The sequence below is a fragment of the Adiantum capillus-veneris genome, chromosome 6 (genome assembly GCF_014529385.1).
Source record: "Adiantum capillus-veneris isolate H3 chromosome 6, ASM1452938v2, whole genome shotgun sequence".
Classification (NCBI taxonomy): domain Eukaryota; kingdom Viridiplantae; phylum Streptophyta; class Polypodiopsida; order Polypodiales; family Pteridaceae; genus Adiantum; species Adiantum capillus-veneris.
Window position 1 is genome coordinate 164,492,867 of NC_140936.1, and position 14,625 is coordinate 164,507,491.

Here is a 14,625-nt window from a genome sequence, read left to right on the forward strand (position 1 = left end):
AATGGGTATGAAAAATCCCTATAATGAAGATGCTATGTGTATACAAATGGACAAGGAAGGTGAATCTTTGGCAAGCTGGTTGTTACCAAATAACCAAGAAATTGAGGAATGGAATCTCAATTCAAAAGAAAATCTTAAGATGGTCAAAATCAATATGTATCTAAAACCGCAGTTAAAGGAGAAGGCTGGGTGTTAACCCTCACGGCACACGGACACCCATCACCTACGATGGATGCGTATTATGTATTTGGTAGAGTCAGGTACCGGGCTTGTCGGACCAATAGGGAAAGGTAGAGTGATCGCCGATGAGAGGCGCACTTTAACTTGGACATTCAAGGGATTAGTTGGTTAAGCATGGGCGCCCAAGTGTGAATGGGGTGAGCTCCTATAAAAGCCAACTAAACCTAATTTTTACTCATTCTCTCATTTGTGCAATTGAAGAGTGCTCTTGCTCCATCTCCATCTTCTTCTTCTTCACCTCCTTGTGTGTGTGTGTGAGAGAGAGAGAGAGAGAGGGAGAGTGTGTGTGCGATCGAGCATTACGAAGGCACGACGGCGGCGAAGCGGTTGAGCGCGGCACGACTGCAGCTTCTTCTTCATCGCGGCGAGGAATCCACCACGAAGGCGAGCGTAGAGCGGTGAGTTGTCGACACACCCTTTGTTTTCTTGAGCTTGCTAGTTTAGGCTTGTTGTGTGCTTGGAGCCGTTTGTGGCTCGCATACGGTGTATTGGCAAGTCCCTTGCTTCGACAGTGCGGCAAGGAGCGCACATTTTTGGCGCCGCTGCCGGGGATATGCCCTACACTAAGCTCGGTTAGCACTTTACGCTTCCTTGTGGTGTAATTTCTATCGTAGGAAAGGCAGGGAAGGAGTGTGTGGAAGGTTTCTGTTTTTTGCGTTTTCTGCAATTTCTGTTAAGTTTCAATTTCTGCTATTGTCTGCGTTTTTTCAATTTCTGCAATTTCTGCATTTTCAAGTTCGGCGTTTCCAATTTCTGCAATTTTTTGCATTTCTGTCAATTTGCTGCAATTTCTGCGTTTTTTCTGCATTTTCTGCAATTTCTGCGTTTTTTCTGCATTTTTCGCAATTTCTGCATTTTCTGCGTTTTTCTGTCAATTTGCTGCAATTTCTGCGTTTTTTCTGCATTTTCTGCAATTTCTGCGTTTTTCGCAATTTCTGCATTTTCTGCGTTTTTCTGTCAATTTCTGCGTTTTTTCTGCATTTTCTGCCATTTCTGCATCAAAAAAAAAATAATTTTAAAATTTTTTTTTTGGGAAAAAAAAAGTTTTTTGAGAAAAAAAAAATTTTAAAGGAAAAAAATTCGGAAATTAAAAACGCGAGCGAGCGGGCGGCGAAATTTTTCGAAAATAAAAAACGTGACTCTTAAAACGGACGGGTTGGTTTGTATAAAAGATAGATCGGGATCTTGAAAAAAAAAATTTAAAAGGAAAAAAATTCGGAAATTAAAAACGCGAGCGAGCGGGCGGCGAAATTTTTCGAAAATAAAAAACGTGACTCTTAAAACGGACGGGTTGGTTTGTATAAAAGATAGATCAGGATCATTTTCCCAAGCCCAGGCCCAAGCCCAAGCCCAAGCCCAAGCCTCAGGCCTCAGTCTCATGATATATACTAGACTCACTCTTATATATATACCCTACTCCCTCAAGAGAGAATGAGAGCATGTGGGACAAGTCCTCCACTCTCCTCCTTTCTCTTCCCACTTGCACCCTTAGACTTTCTAGTTTGGGCCTAGTTCCCTACTGAAAATTGACAGTTTTAGGGATTCCGAGGGCATAGAGTGACTAAACGGAGGGCTGTAAAGCACGGCACGACCCTCTGACCGATACGCTCGTTTCGAGCTATCACACGGCCCATTCCACGACACGCTCTAAAAAATCTAGCAAAAAAAAACAAACAAAAAACACGCTAAAAACTAGTCACAAGGCCTCCTAGAGCCGCTTTTTGACACCTTAGGGTATCAAAAGCACATGCACTTACGCTCTGGGCGGGTGCTAGAACACGAGCATATTGAGGGTGCCTCTGTTCATACGGACACCCATTACCCATCCACGATAAGCTCTAGACCCTCAGCGGGGACACAAGGTAGCACCACCCAAGACCCTAAAATAGCCGCTAGTGATTCCTCCTCCGACTCAGAAATCATGGAAGCATACCCTACCCAAAACACTGAGAGAGAAGGCCATGCACCTCCCGAAGCTCCACAGCCTAATACTAGTATGTTTAGCCGTTTCATGGAAACATTAGGTAGAGCTACTCGCTCGGAACCTGATGCAGATGAAGCACGCGAAGGGGGTGGGGAAGTGGAATCTCCTTTCACATCGCACGTGGACCCCACACCCCCAAAGAGTGTCCATGTGGATATCCTACCAACTTCTTACCAAGAAGGCCCTGTTGAGCTGCCTCCTTCAGAAGTTCCCTCTAGAGTACCGTTGGTGACAAGTAAAACCACGGGGAGCAACATTGCTTCTACCTCACAAGAAACCGTTAACACGTCGACTCTAGAAGGATGGTTCATTAATGATCATTGGACATACGACCTCCACACTGAGGTGTTGACGGATCTACACTCTGGCCACGCCTACCATGTAGGATGGATAGAGATTGTACAATCCACCTCTAGTGCCACGAGCATCGAAGATCAACAGAAAATGATCTGTAATGTTATCCATGGCATTATTCAATCAGAAAGGCAAAACCGAGGGGTAAATATACTCTCAACTGGCCCCATGAGATTTTTGGATACGAGCAAGGCTCAACAGCCTACTCTATCACAAATGGAGACTTCTCTAATGAGCCCCATGGACCCATCTTACGTCATTTCACCTGGGGTCTCTATGCAATCTGAGCCTCCGAGCGAAAACTTTAGCTTCCCTAACTTGGCTCAACCCTCTATCAAGGAAAACACAGTGCTCACTCCAGGGATAAGCCTGACAGAGAATGTACCGATGACATCTACGGTTAGCGCAGTGCCACTACCTAGTGTCGTAGTACCTAATATGGGGCCTCGACCATATGTGCCTCTATCCCCTTATGCACACATGGCCCCCACACCTCCAATTGTACCACTTGCTTATGCTCCTCGAGTGCCGCTCCCTAGCTCTTATCCGAGTGGACCTATGCCCGGTTATGTTCCATATCCTGCATCATCCACACATATGCCAAGACCGGTACCCGTTCCTCTCCCACATATGATTCCAAGAGTACCTCCACCGGCCCTACCTCCTCACATAGGTGACTTGGCAGCGTTTGCTCAAACCATAGGTCGATCTATCGCGGAAAATATGCGTCATGCATCTGATAGAGAGCCTAGAAGTAAGGCAGTACAAATTGCCAAACTCACGCAAAAATTCAATGGGGACGAAGATGCTAGGAAACACATTGAAGTGTTTGAACAAGTATGTGATTCCTTAGGGGAACGCAACGAACTACATAAGTGCAATGCCTTAAGCTTGACATTAAGTGGGAAGGCTGGAGATTGGTATAGGACCCTAAGGGTGGACGAGAAAACAATCTACCCTACCCTTCGAAGGTTGTTTCTAAAGGAGTACATACGAGAAGGTGTGCTTTGGGGTGTAGCATCTCAGCTACAGAAGGCCGAACGTAAGGAAGGAGAGTCAGTAAGGGACTTCATTAGTCGTCTAAAGCACTTAAACTCTCGTTGCCCTGTAAATGAGCGCTTCAACAATAACCAACTGCTTGATCGATTCATTCGAGGGTTGAGGAATGAAGGAATCTATAATGGACTAGTGATTAGAGGTATCACAACCTGGGAAGATGTCACTGCCAATGCAATCCAATTAGAGGACAACTTGATGATAGCAGGCATGAGGGTGTCTACTGACACGAGATCCACTAGCTCACAAGCCATTGAGTATGAACCCATGACTGCAAAGCCCATTGCCAATGAGCCAAAGGTATTTGAGACATTCTTGACAGACCTCACCAAGGCAATCCAAGAGTCTCTTAAGGATAATCGACCCCCTCAAAATAGTCACATGTATCCAAGAAGGGAGCAACAATGGTGTTCCATTTGCTTAGGTCCACATAGCACTAGTGAGTGCCCTACGTTTAGAGTAAAATTTAATGGAACTTGCAACGCATGTGGTAGGTATGGTCACCAAGCTAAGGATTGTTTAATGATCAAACGTATGATGGCAAATAGACCACCTGTAGCCTGGACGGATGCGCCTCGAGCTCCTGTATTGATGCCTACTCCACCTGTTGAGCAACTACCGCAACACATGGTCCCTAGATCTCAAAATGTTGTACAAGCTACACCGTTACCACCTCCTGTGCTAGGACCGCAGCCCCCGCATCCAAGAGTCGCCCCTATGAACCAAGTGGGTTGCGAGCCATCAAACGCTTATGCAGATGGTTGTGAGGAGGAAATAGACACTAGTATTGCCTACGGACTTGATACATTGGAAGAATGTCCTATATACTACATGGAAGATTGTTGGGGACAAGTCAAGCCGGTTTATCAAGCTGCTGCTCTCGCATCCAGAGGTCAAAATATCAACACCCAGGCTAGGAGGCCACCTCTTCAATGCTACGAGTGTGGTGGACCACATCGAGTAGCGGAGTGCCCTATTAGGCTGCAAAAGAATGCTGCACAGATGCAAGTGAATCAAGGGAGCACGTCTGCAATGCCAATACTCACATGTAATCGTTGTGGCATAGATCACTTGATTGCCCAATGCCCCTATAACCCAAATGCACCTAAAATCACACCCCTGAATTTGGTCGAAATTGCTAGTGTGACATCGCCAATACCACCCGTCGCACCCGCTTATGCGATTACACGGTCCATGCTTCAAGGGCCAGGACATATCCTCGAAGAGAGAGATACCGCGTCAATTATCCAAGCAAAGAAAAAGAAGACACGAAGGAAGAAGTCGCAGAATACGGAAAATTCAAAGCCAAGTTCCAAAACAAACATAGGAACAGGAGATGACCCCGTGTATATGAATGACCTCGAGGATGATTCAGATTCAGTCGAGACAATGGAGACTAGAACCAATACCACAAAGGGAAAGACCGACAAAGAAAACCGTAACATGGGACCAAATGAAAACCGAATAAGAGAAAATCATAAAGAGCCTCTGAAAACACCAAAAGTGTTTCCAAATCCAATCCAAGACCCCCAAGATAAACCGCAGGGGCAAAAAGGGAAGAATCGTAAAAAGAAGATTGGGACGTACCCAAACCCAGTAGACGAGATTAAGCAGGTGAAACATCTAAGAGGTTTAGTGGAGGAGACTCAAAGGAAACTAGAACCAGAACCCATGCAGGTCAAAATTCATGACACAGTGTTTCCCACGCAAGTTCATCCACCCCACATGAACCATAGACCGTTAGCCATATCTAGTATCATCCAAGAAGGGAGTGAGGACGGGACATCAGAAAGTGAGCATACACCCTTCTTGTTGGAAAGGATGTTTAACGAAGGAATACTTGATCCCATTGAGGAATATGAGATTCCATCCTCACCAGTTCCTAGTGAAGGACCTACACCCTGTAAAACGCCAATGAATGTTGCCAAACTAGTGGACTTCATGTCTTCTGAGGTCCGAACCACGATCATAGCAAAGCTGTATGGAGATCCTGAGTTATTCCTTGCACTTCGAGCATTCCTTAACGGAGAGCTACGAACGGGATTACCGCAGTTTGCGCAACCAAATAGGCCTGACTCGATTATGATTGATGAGGAAAATCATGTGCAATCACTTGACTTAGATGGACACGAGTCTGTGATTGAGGTACCCATTAACGAATTAGGCCAGTATTTTGAAGGCGACGAGTCTAATGCGACCCTACCCATCACTACCAAGGGATTAACTATAAAGGGAATTCTTGATGGTGGTGCGGGAGTTAGCATCGTTACAAAAGATTGTTGGGAATCCATGGGAAAACCCCGCCTCAGTGTTACTAACATTGTGGTAAAGATGGCAAATGGTACCATAGCCAAACCTATGGGGATGCTCAAGGATCTTAAGATCAAAGTTCTAGGACACAAGGTACGACATACGTTCATTGTAATGGATTTCTCTAAACACCTTATGTCATATGAAATGATTTTAGGACGACCATTCATGAGGGAAGCACAAATGGTTCACGATTGGTCTAAAAATCATGTCTATTTGCAATTCCAAGACTCTGTCCTTAGAGTGGATTTGGTGACTGGTAAGGTACACCCCTTAGGGAGTAAAACCATTATTGATCATCGCTCTGACACCACAGTTCACTCGGCCCCACTACAATATTGTTACACTTGTAAGAAGGATACAGACATTGGCCAAGATTCTCCTTATATGGATATCCTACCTGGGATGACTGAGTCGGACAATGTGGATTGGGTACACCTAGCTGCAACCATAGATACCTGGGGAAATAGAGGAACCACTTGGGTCACACCAGAGGGGAAGAGGTACCACAAATTGCACCTCTGAACATGATAAGTGCCATACATGCATCTTCTAAGGGCAAGGCAATTGTGGACCAATCTGACAGTGACACTGATAGCTCAATAGAAGACTTTGACCAACACGACTTGGACACTGACTCCCAGAGTGAAACGGATTCTGAATCTCATGAATTAGAGAGTGGAGCAAGTTCACAGTCAAAACATTCGGAAGGATCGAGCACATCAACCGATGATAGCTCCTCCGAGAGTGAAGAGGACACCAACGAGGACTCCTTTAGTGAGCCAGATCTAAATGCAAATCAAAAGCAGGTCTCAAATAAGAAAAAGAAAAACCTTAAGAGGCGTCGATATCGAACCAATGTACGTGCTAGGATAAACAAGAAGAGATCCTCAGCAGAATGGCTCAGTTATATAGGAGCATGTGATGCTCATCGAAAATTGGTAGACAATTGGGGTGAATATCTCCAAAATGTTATGTGGTGTAGACCACGACCCCATGACATAGCCCAATTAGAGATCATAGACAAGCCAAAGTTGAGCCACACTGCAAGGAGGCGTCAAAACCAAGAGTTAGCTCGACAACACAAGAAAGCAGAAATGGAAGCACAAACCAACGCACAACCAGAATCCACAGACTTGCATCCTGCACCAGAACATTTCAAATCTTACACCACAGGGGAAGCAAAGGTTGTGTACACAAAAGCCCAAAGAATACCTATCGATGGGAATAATGGAATCTATGATGGTCCGGAAATAGTTAAAGAAATAGAATTAGCTGACCCCGGTGAAGAATCAAAACCTGTTTTTATTGCCCAAGACCTCACAGAAGTTGAAGAGGCGGTCCTCAAAGAGCTTCTCAAGGAATTCAAGGACGTATTCGCTTGGACATACCATGATATGAAAGGTGTTCCGCCTTCTGTGGTCCAACATACAATCCCTATGATTAGCACTGCGAAGCCCGTACAACAAAGACCCTACCCGATGAATCCTAAGTACGCAAAGATCATTCAAGAAGAACTAGAAAAGCTTATCAAATGTGGGTTCATATATCCTATTGAACACTCTGAATGGGTGTCGCCAATAGTTATCGTGCCAAAAAAGAATGGGAAACTCAGGGTGTGCGTGGACCTCAAAAAAGTTAATGCAGCTACTAGAAGAGACCATTACCCCCTACCATATTCCGAACATGTACTCGAAAGAGTTGCAGGCAAGGAAGCTTATAGCTTTCTAGATGGGTACTCAGGCTACAACCAAATCACGATAGCGCTAGAGGACCAAGCTAAAACTGCCTTCATCACAGAATTTGGCGTGTTTGCATTTCGTGTGATGGCTTTTGGCTTAACAAATGCCCCTGCTACATTCCAACGATTAATAAACACTGCTTTTAAAGAATATTTGAGAGAGTTTTGTGAAGCTTTCTTAGACGACCTTTGTGTTTACTCTTCTTGGAAAGAACATCTATCATGTTTGCGGAAGGTGTTTGAAAAATGTAGGTTATATCGTATCTCATTGAACCCGTTCAAATGCCAATTTTGGGTCAAGCATGGAGTTATTTTAGGGCATATAGTATCCAAGAATGGTATCTCAACCGATGAGAGCAAAATTAAAGTGATTCTAGAGTTACCACCACCAACCAATTACAAGGGAGTTCAAAGGTTCATGGGACACGTGGGTTATTATCGACGGTTTATTTTATTTTTCGCTGAGATAGCACGTCCTTTGTACAAGCTTCTCATTGAATTTAAATGGACTGAAGAGTGTGACCAGGCCTATGAACAATTGAAGAAAACACTAGCAAGTGCTCCAATTTTAAGGACACCTAACTGGGATGTCATTTTCCATGTGCATATTGATGCATCAAACTTTGCTATTGGGTGTGTTCTCACTCAACCAGGAGAACATAAATTGGACTATCCCATTAGCTTTGCAAGCCGTCAATTGAACGATGCTGAAAGGAACTACACCACTACAGAGCGAGAAGGTTTGGCAATGGTTTATGCAGTAAAGAAATTTCGCTACTACCTTCTGGCAAACAAGTTTGTATTTTATGTGGATCATCAAGCGTTGCTGTATCTGGTAAACAAGCCATGCTCCACAGGAAGAATCACACGATGGTTGTTAATTCTTCTTGAGTTTGATTTCACGATTGTAGTGAGACCCGGTAAAAGGCACGTCATGGCTGATCATTTGTCTCGCATACCCAATGGTGAAGCCCCTACAGGAGTTGATGATGAATTACCCGATACTTCCCTATTCATAGTTGAGACTATGCCTGAATGGAGTGAGAACATTGTTAACTTTTTAGTTAATGGTTTTCCACCCAAGGAACTTCGTAAGGATATCGCTCGAAGGCTAGTAAAAGAATGTGAACCCTATTGTTTGATTGCCGGAACCCTGTATAGATTAGGCAAGGACGATATTCTTAGGCGTTGTGCCCGCGAGGATGAATATTTGTATATCTTGCAAGAAGCACATATGGGCATAGCAGGAGGACATTTTTCAGGGGACCTGACTGCTAGAAAGGTGCTGCAATCAGGCTATTGGTGGCCAACTTTATTTAAGGATGCATCACTTTTTACAAAAGGGTGTGATGAGTGCCAACGTTACAAGACCACACAGCGCAAGGACAGAATGCCCTTACATCCTATTAAAGTAACCCAACCATTTGAAAAATGGGGCTTAGACTTTGTAGGTCCAATTAGTCCCGCAGCTCGCAACACTCAATCTCGATATATTCTAGTTGCTACGGACTATGTAACAAAGTGGGCTGAAGCTAAGGCTTCACAAAAAGCTGACGCGAGGACAACAGCTAAGTTTCTTTTTGAGAACATTATCACAAGATTTGGTTGCCCTTTTGAAATTGTTAGTGATAATGGTACCCATTTTATAAATGAGGTAATAAGAGAGCTTACCACGACCTTTATGATATCCCACCATAAGTCTACACCTTATTACCCGCAAGCTAATGGACAAGCCGAGAGCACCAACAAGACTCTAATCTCTATTTTAACCAAGACGGTAGAAGCTCATCGCACTGATTGGGATTTGAAGTTGACATCTGCTCTATGGGCTTATCGTACTGCTTATAAAGTGGCTATTAATTGTACGCCATTCAAAATGGTATACGGCCAAGAAGCGGTTATGCCTTGGGAGTTTGTCATTCCTAGTCTTAGGGTAGCTTCGCAAGAAGGATGGAATGGTAACCCCTTAACCGAGCGTTTGTTTATCTTAGAAAAACTAGACGAAGAGAGACAGTTGGCTGTGCAAAATGCTCTTGTGGAAAAGGATAGGAGAAAGAAGTGGTTTGATCGCCATGTGAAGGACAAGGATATCAAAGTTGGTGATAAAGTCCTTATGTATGGAGTACGTAAAGAGAAGAAAAAGTTGAAATATGCTGGTAAAGGACCATATAGAGTATGTGAAATTACCCCACAAGGTACCCTTCGTGTGGAAACTCTTGATGGAGTTGAAACCATTGGATTCCTCAATGGGAGTAAATTCAAAAGATATTATGATCCTTTAAGCCAAGAAGAACTACGGGCCATTCATCAAAAGAAGGCCGCCAAAGCACAAACCGAGTTAAACAAGATACAAGCTCAAGCTGAGGCTAAGGAGCGACAACAACGTATAAGACAAAAACGAGAGGCTAACCTTGGGGTCACAAATGCATTCCACGTGGAAATCGAAGAGGATGGGTTGGACTCTGACACACCTCTACGATACCCCATTGAGTTAAATAGTGCCTATGGAAAAGTGCTATATAACGCCTTATTGGACACGGGTGCTAAATACAATCTGCTATCCTATGGGGTGTGGTGTCAGTTAGGGAAGCCACCTCTATCTGAGAGTATTATCCAAGTCAAGGGTGTCAACAAGAAAAAAACTGCGGTTTTTGGAATCTGGCACACTTCTGTCAGTTATGACAATGGGGTGGTAGCTCAAGACTTTTTGGTCATGCCTACTGGAACTATGGAGGGTAATATAAACCTAGGCCGCACGTGGATGATAGCCACCAAATGCACTATTGATTGGGGGACCGGGGGTGTTACAACGCAAAAACCAACTCTTAGCCCTACCACTCAAGCCATAGTCCCTGAGATATTGCCCAAGGAAATAAAACCCAAGACATTGCATGTCCAGGAGGTTGAACCATACGTCCCCATAGCCCAACTCTCTAGAGCTTCAACTAATGTAGTTGAAAGAAAGCTTGAGACACACAAGAACCATCCTAATATAACAGAGAAAACATACAAGTGGGTCCCTAAAACCTCTGTAGTGAGCATGGTTGATGCAAAAAAACGGAAACCTAGTAAGAACCGTACCACTCACTCCAAGAAATGTAAAGAAACGCTGCGTTGGATTCCTAAACGACTATTGGAAGCCCAAGGCTACTATCAAGGAAATGATCAAATCTGGGTTCCAAAACGTAGATTGTGCTCTTACCTATCACCTGACCCAAGTGAGCCCAATCCCATAGCTCCAAAACGAATCAATGATCGTGAAAAGAAAAAAATCACAGAATGCTACACACCCGCTCCCGAGCTAGTTTGGGTACCAAAGAAAGAACGATTTGTTCCACCTAGCTCAGGAAGGGGGGAGTCCCATGAAGATTCTAGCTCCTCATGTAATACATCCATAGAGGTAAAAGCTTCTACACAGCCTCCATCTATAGTAGTGGACCTCCATGAAGCTACAAAAGAATCCACACCTCCCAGTGTTCAAGAATCACCTAATGAACCACTTCAAGTTCGATCCTGGGAGAGTACCTTACAACCCTTGCAACTTGACGAGGCACCTAGGGTAATAGCAAACTACTGGCAAAAATCCTCACCTATTACCAACTGGAACAATTGGTTTCAAAGAGTGACAAGCTCATTTCAAACGGTATGATCTACCCAAGGAAGGGGGGAGTGTTTGCTGACAGTCATCATTCATTTGTTTCCCTCAACCTTTCTCCCTGACCTCTCAATTCCAATCTTAGGGAATGTACATATAAAGCTTTATACTCACAAAAAAATAAAAAATAAAGAGCAAGAGCAATTAGCAAACGAGTATGCACATTAAAGTCAAAACATTGACTCAGACCTACACATGTCACATTTGGTACAGTGAAACAGAAACCTATGCCATAAAACACCTTTGATCCTCATCACTTGAGTGATGGAGGGTAGGTAAGATTAGTACGATAGGAGTGTTTTTGTTTTAGAGTTGAGTGATTAACAAAGTTCTCTTTTCCCACTGATGTGCCTCCTGGAGGTATTCCTTTTGTTTCCTAGTGTGTACAGGAGCGTGTTGCTATTGATAGGATTTGGACCTTCATGGAACCTTTCTCTTGTTCACACTTCAAATCAAGCGCGACCATCAACACAAACAGGTGTTTCTTGTCCATTAGCATTGCCCTTATCTTTTTTGCATCCATGTTTGTCTGCTTTGATTGTGATTGGTAGCATACTATTCAGTGCATTGGCTTAGTATCCAACATTTAATTCAATGCAATCTTTTGTCATAATCACTTGTTTAAGGTGTAAAAATCAAGCAGTCCGACTAAGCTAGTTTGACCAAGTTAGGTGTTAGAAATCTTCTCTTAATACCATGGGGAATGCCTTCCTAATAAACAATGGTTACTTAGGTTCTTAATCCGATTTAGGCAGCATTGTGTGAAATGTACTAGGGCTTTCTAGTGGGCTTAACCCTAGTGACCTTTAGCTTAAGTATTATAAAGGGAGTTTACTAATGTGATGAGCCTAGGGAATGTAACAATGTTATATGACCCCCCAAAGTTACAAAATTTAAATGCTGAAAATGAACAAGCAAAAAATCAAAGTGCCACAATGTAAAATTTTAAGCTGGAAGAGAAATCTCAGCTTGATTTGGTACTTCACTCACATGTATTGCCTATGGTACTAGAGCCCTAGAGGTTCCCAGTGTGGGCGCTTTTCCTTGAAAAGCAAAAAACCCAAGGCATACAAAATAAGCACACACATCATAATTGAATCAGTGTGAAAAGACCTTGGGGGGTCAAAGAAAAAGTAATCAGTCAGGCGATGATTTCATGAGAAATTCCTTTTATGGTAGCTTAACTACAAAGTTTTCTAGGTGTAGCCTCTAGTCAGCCCTCGAACATGAATACTTGGCTCTCGCGATTAAACAACTTAATTGACCAGAGAAAATTAAGAAGCTTACCCATGGTATTAATATTCGATCTCTAGTGCTTTTCGACCGTCAAATTAGCGACCCCAGACTTGTTTAATTTTCTACCTTTACATCTGTTTATGCATTTGATTACATTGCAATTTAATGTTCATTGCTGACAAATTGTTTGAAATTCTTTTACCAATCAATTTTTCTATCTAAAACTGCATATGCTTTTTAAGAGAATGCAATTACTGTGCCAATGTTGTTTGATTTTGCAGTGACTGAAGAAGGCTAAGGACATTCATCTCAAATGCTCTTCCACCTCGACGATCCAACTTCAACTCAATAGCTTCCGAGGACGGAATCTACATCAGGAAGGGGGGCATGTTAACCCTCACGGCACACGGACACCCATCACCTACGATGGATGCGTATTATGTATTTGGTAGAGTCAGGTACCGGGCTTGTCGGACCAATAGGGAAAGGTAGAGTGATCGTCGATGAGAGGCGCACTTTAACTTGGACATTCAAGGGATTAGTTGGTTAAGCATGGGCGCCCAAGTGTGAATGGGGTGAGCTCCTATAAAAGCCAACTAAACCTAATTTTTACTCATTCTCTCATTTGTGCAATTGAAGAGTGCTCTTGCTCCATCTCCATCTTCTTCTTCTTCACCTCCTTGTGTGTGTGTGAGAGAGAGAGAGAGAGAGGGAGAGTGTGTGTGCGATCGAGAATTACGAAGGCACGACGGCGGCGAAGCGGTTGAGCGCGGCACGACTGCAGCTTCTTCTTCATCGCGGCGAGGAATCCACCACGAAGGCGAGCGTAGAGCGGTGAGTGACACACCCTTTGTTTTCTTGAGCTTGCTAGTTTAGGCTTGTTGTGTGCTTGGAGCCGTTTGTGGCTCGCATACGGTGTATTGGCAAGTCCCTTGCTTCGACAGTGCGGCAAGGAGCGCACACTGGGGATTTGTTCAATAAATATAAGAATGTTGTATTCACCTGGGAGCATATAGATTTGAAGGGAGTAGATCCAAAGTATGCCAACGTTGATACCGATGAAACTAAATGCACAACTAGTACGACTTTAGAGGTACATAATGAATCCAAACTTTGCTAAGAATGGTAAGGAAGAAATTGAAAAATTGTTGAAGGCATGACTCATATTGAAGTGGCAAGTAGCGACTTGTTGTTTCCAATAGCTGTTGTACCAAAGAAGAATGGGAAACTAAAAGTTTGTGTCAATTATAAGAAGTTGAATGCTCAAACCATCAAAGACCCATTTCCTCTTCCATTTATAGAGATGATGCTAGATGAGATAACATGCCATGAAATGTACAACTTCATGGATGGGTATAGTGGGTACAATCAACTAAAGATAATGCCAAAAGATGGAGCAAAAATGACATTCATTGGTGAGTAGGGGATTTTCATGTTCTTAGTAGTTCCATTTGGGTTATGTAATGCTTCAGCAATCTATTAGCCATGTATGATGGAGATCTTTAGTGAGTTTTTATATAAATTTCTAGTGATATTTGTGGTGGACGACTTCACATTGTTCTCACAACTGAAGATATGCATCTCCTACTTCTAGAAATGGTGTTTGTGAGATGCACATAGGTAACAATTTGTCTAAATCCCTTCAAATCGATATTCATGGTCTAGAAGGGACATATCATTTTGAAAAACGGAATTGAAATGGCTAAAGAAAAAATGAGGCTCATTTTATGCATATATGAGCGTCAATTTTGATGCGTTTGATCATACTTTTGATGATTGTGTAATGGTCGAGTTACCTCCCACTTTATGGCCAATTTGGCATGGTTTATGATTGAGATTGTACTTGAGGTTTTGCTTAATTTACAGGGGAGATTCTGCCATATTTTGCCCAGATTTCTTTCCATACTTTAGTTCTTATCCATTCACTTATGGTTGCAGATATGTGTGAGCCAAAAGGCTAGAACTGTCAAAGCATTGTGAGCAAGGGATAGAATTGACATAATTCTGAAATCTAGAAATCCATTTTCAGATATTCTAGTACCAATTTAC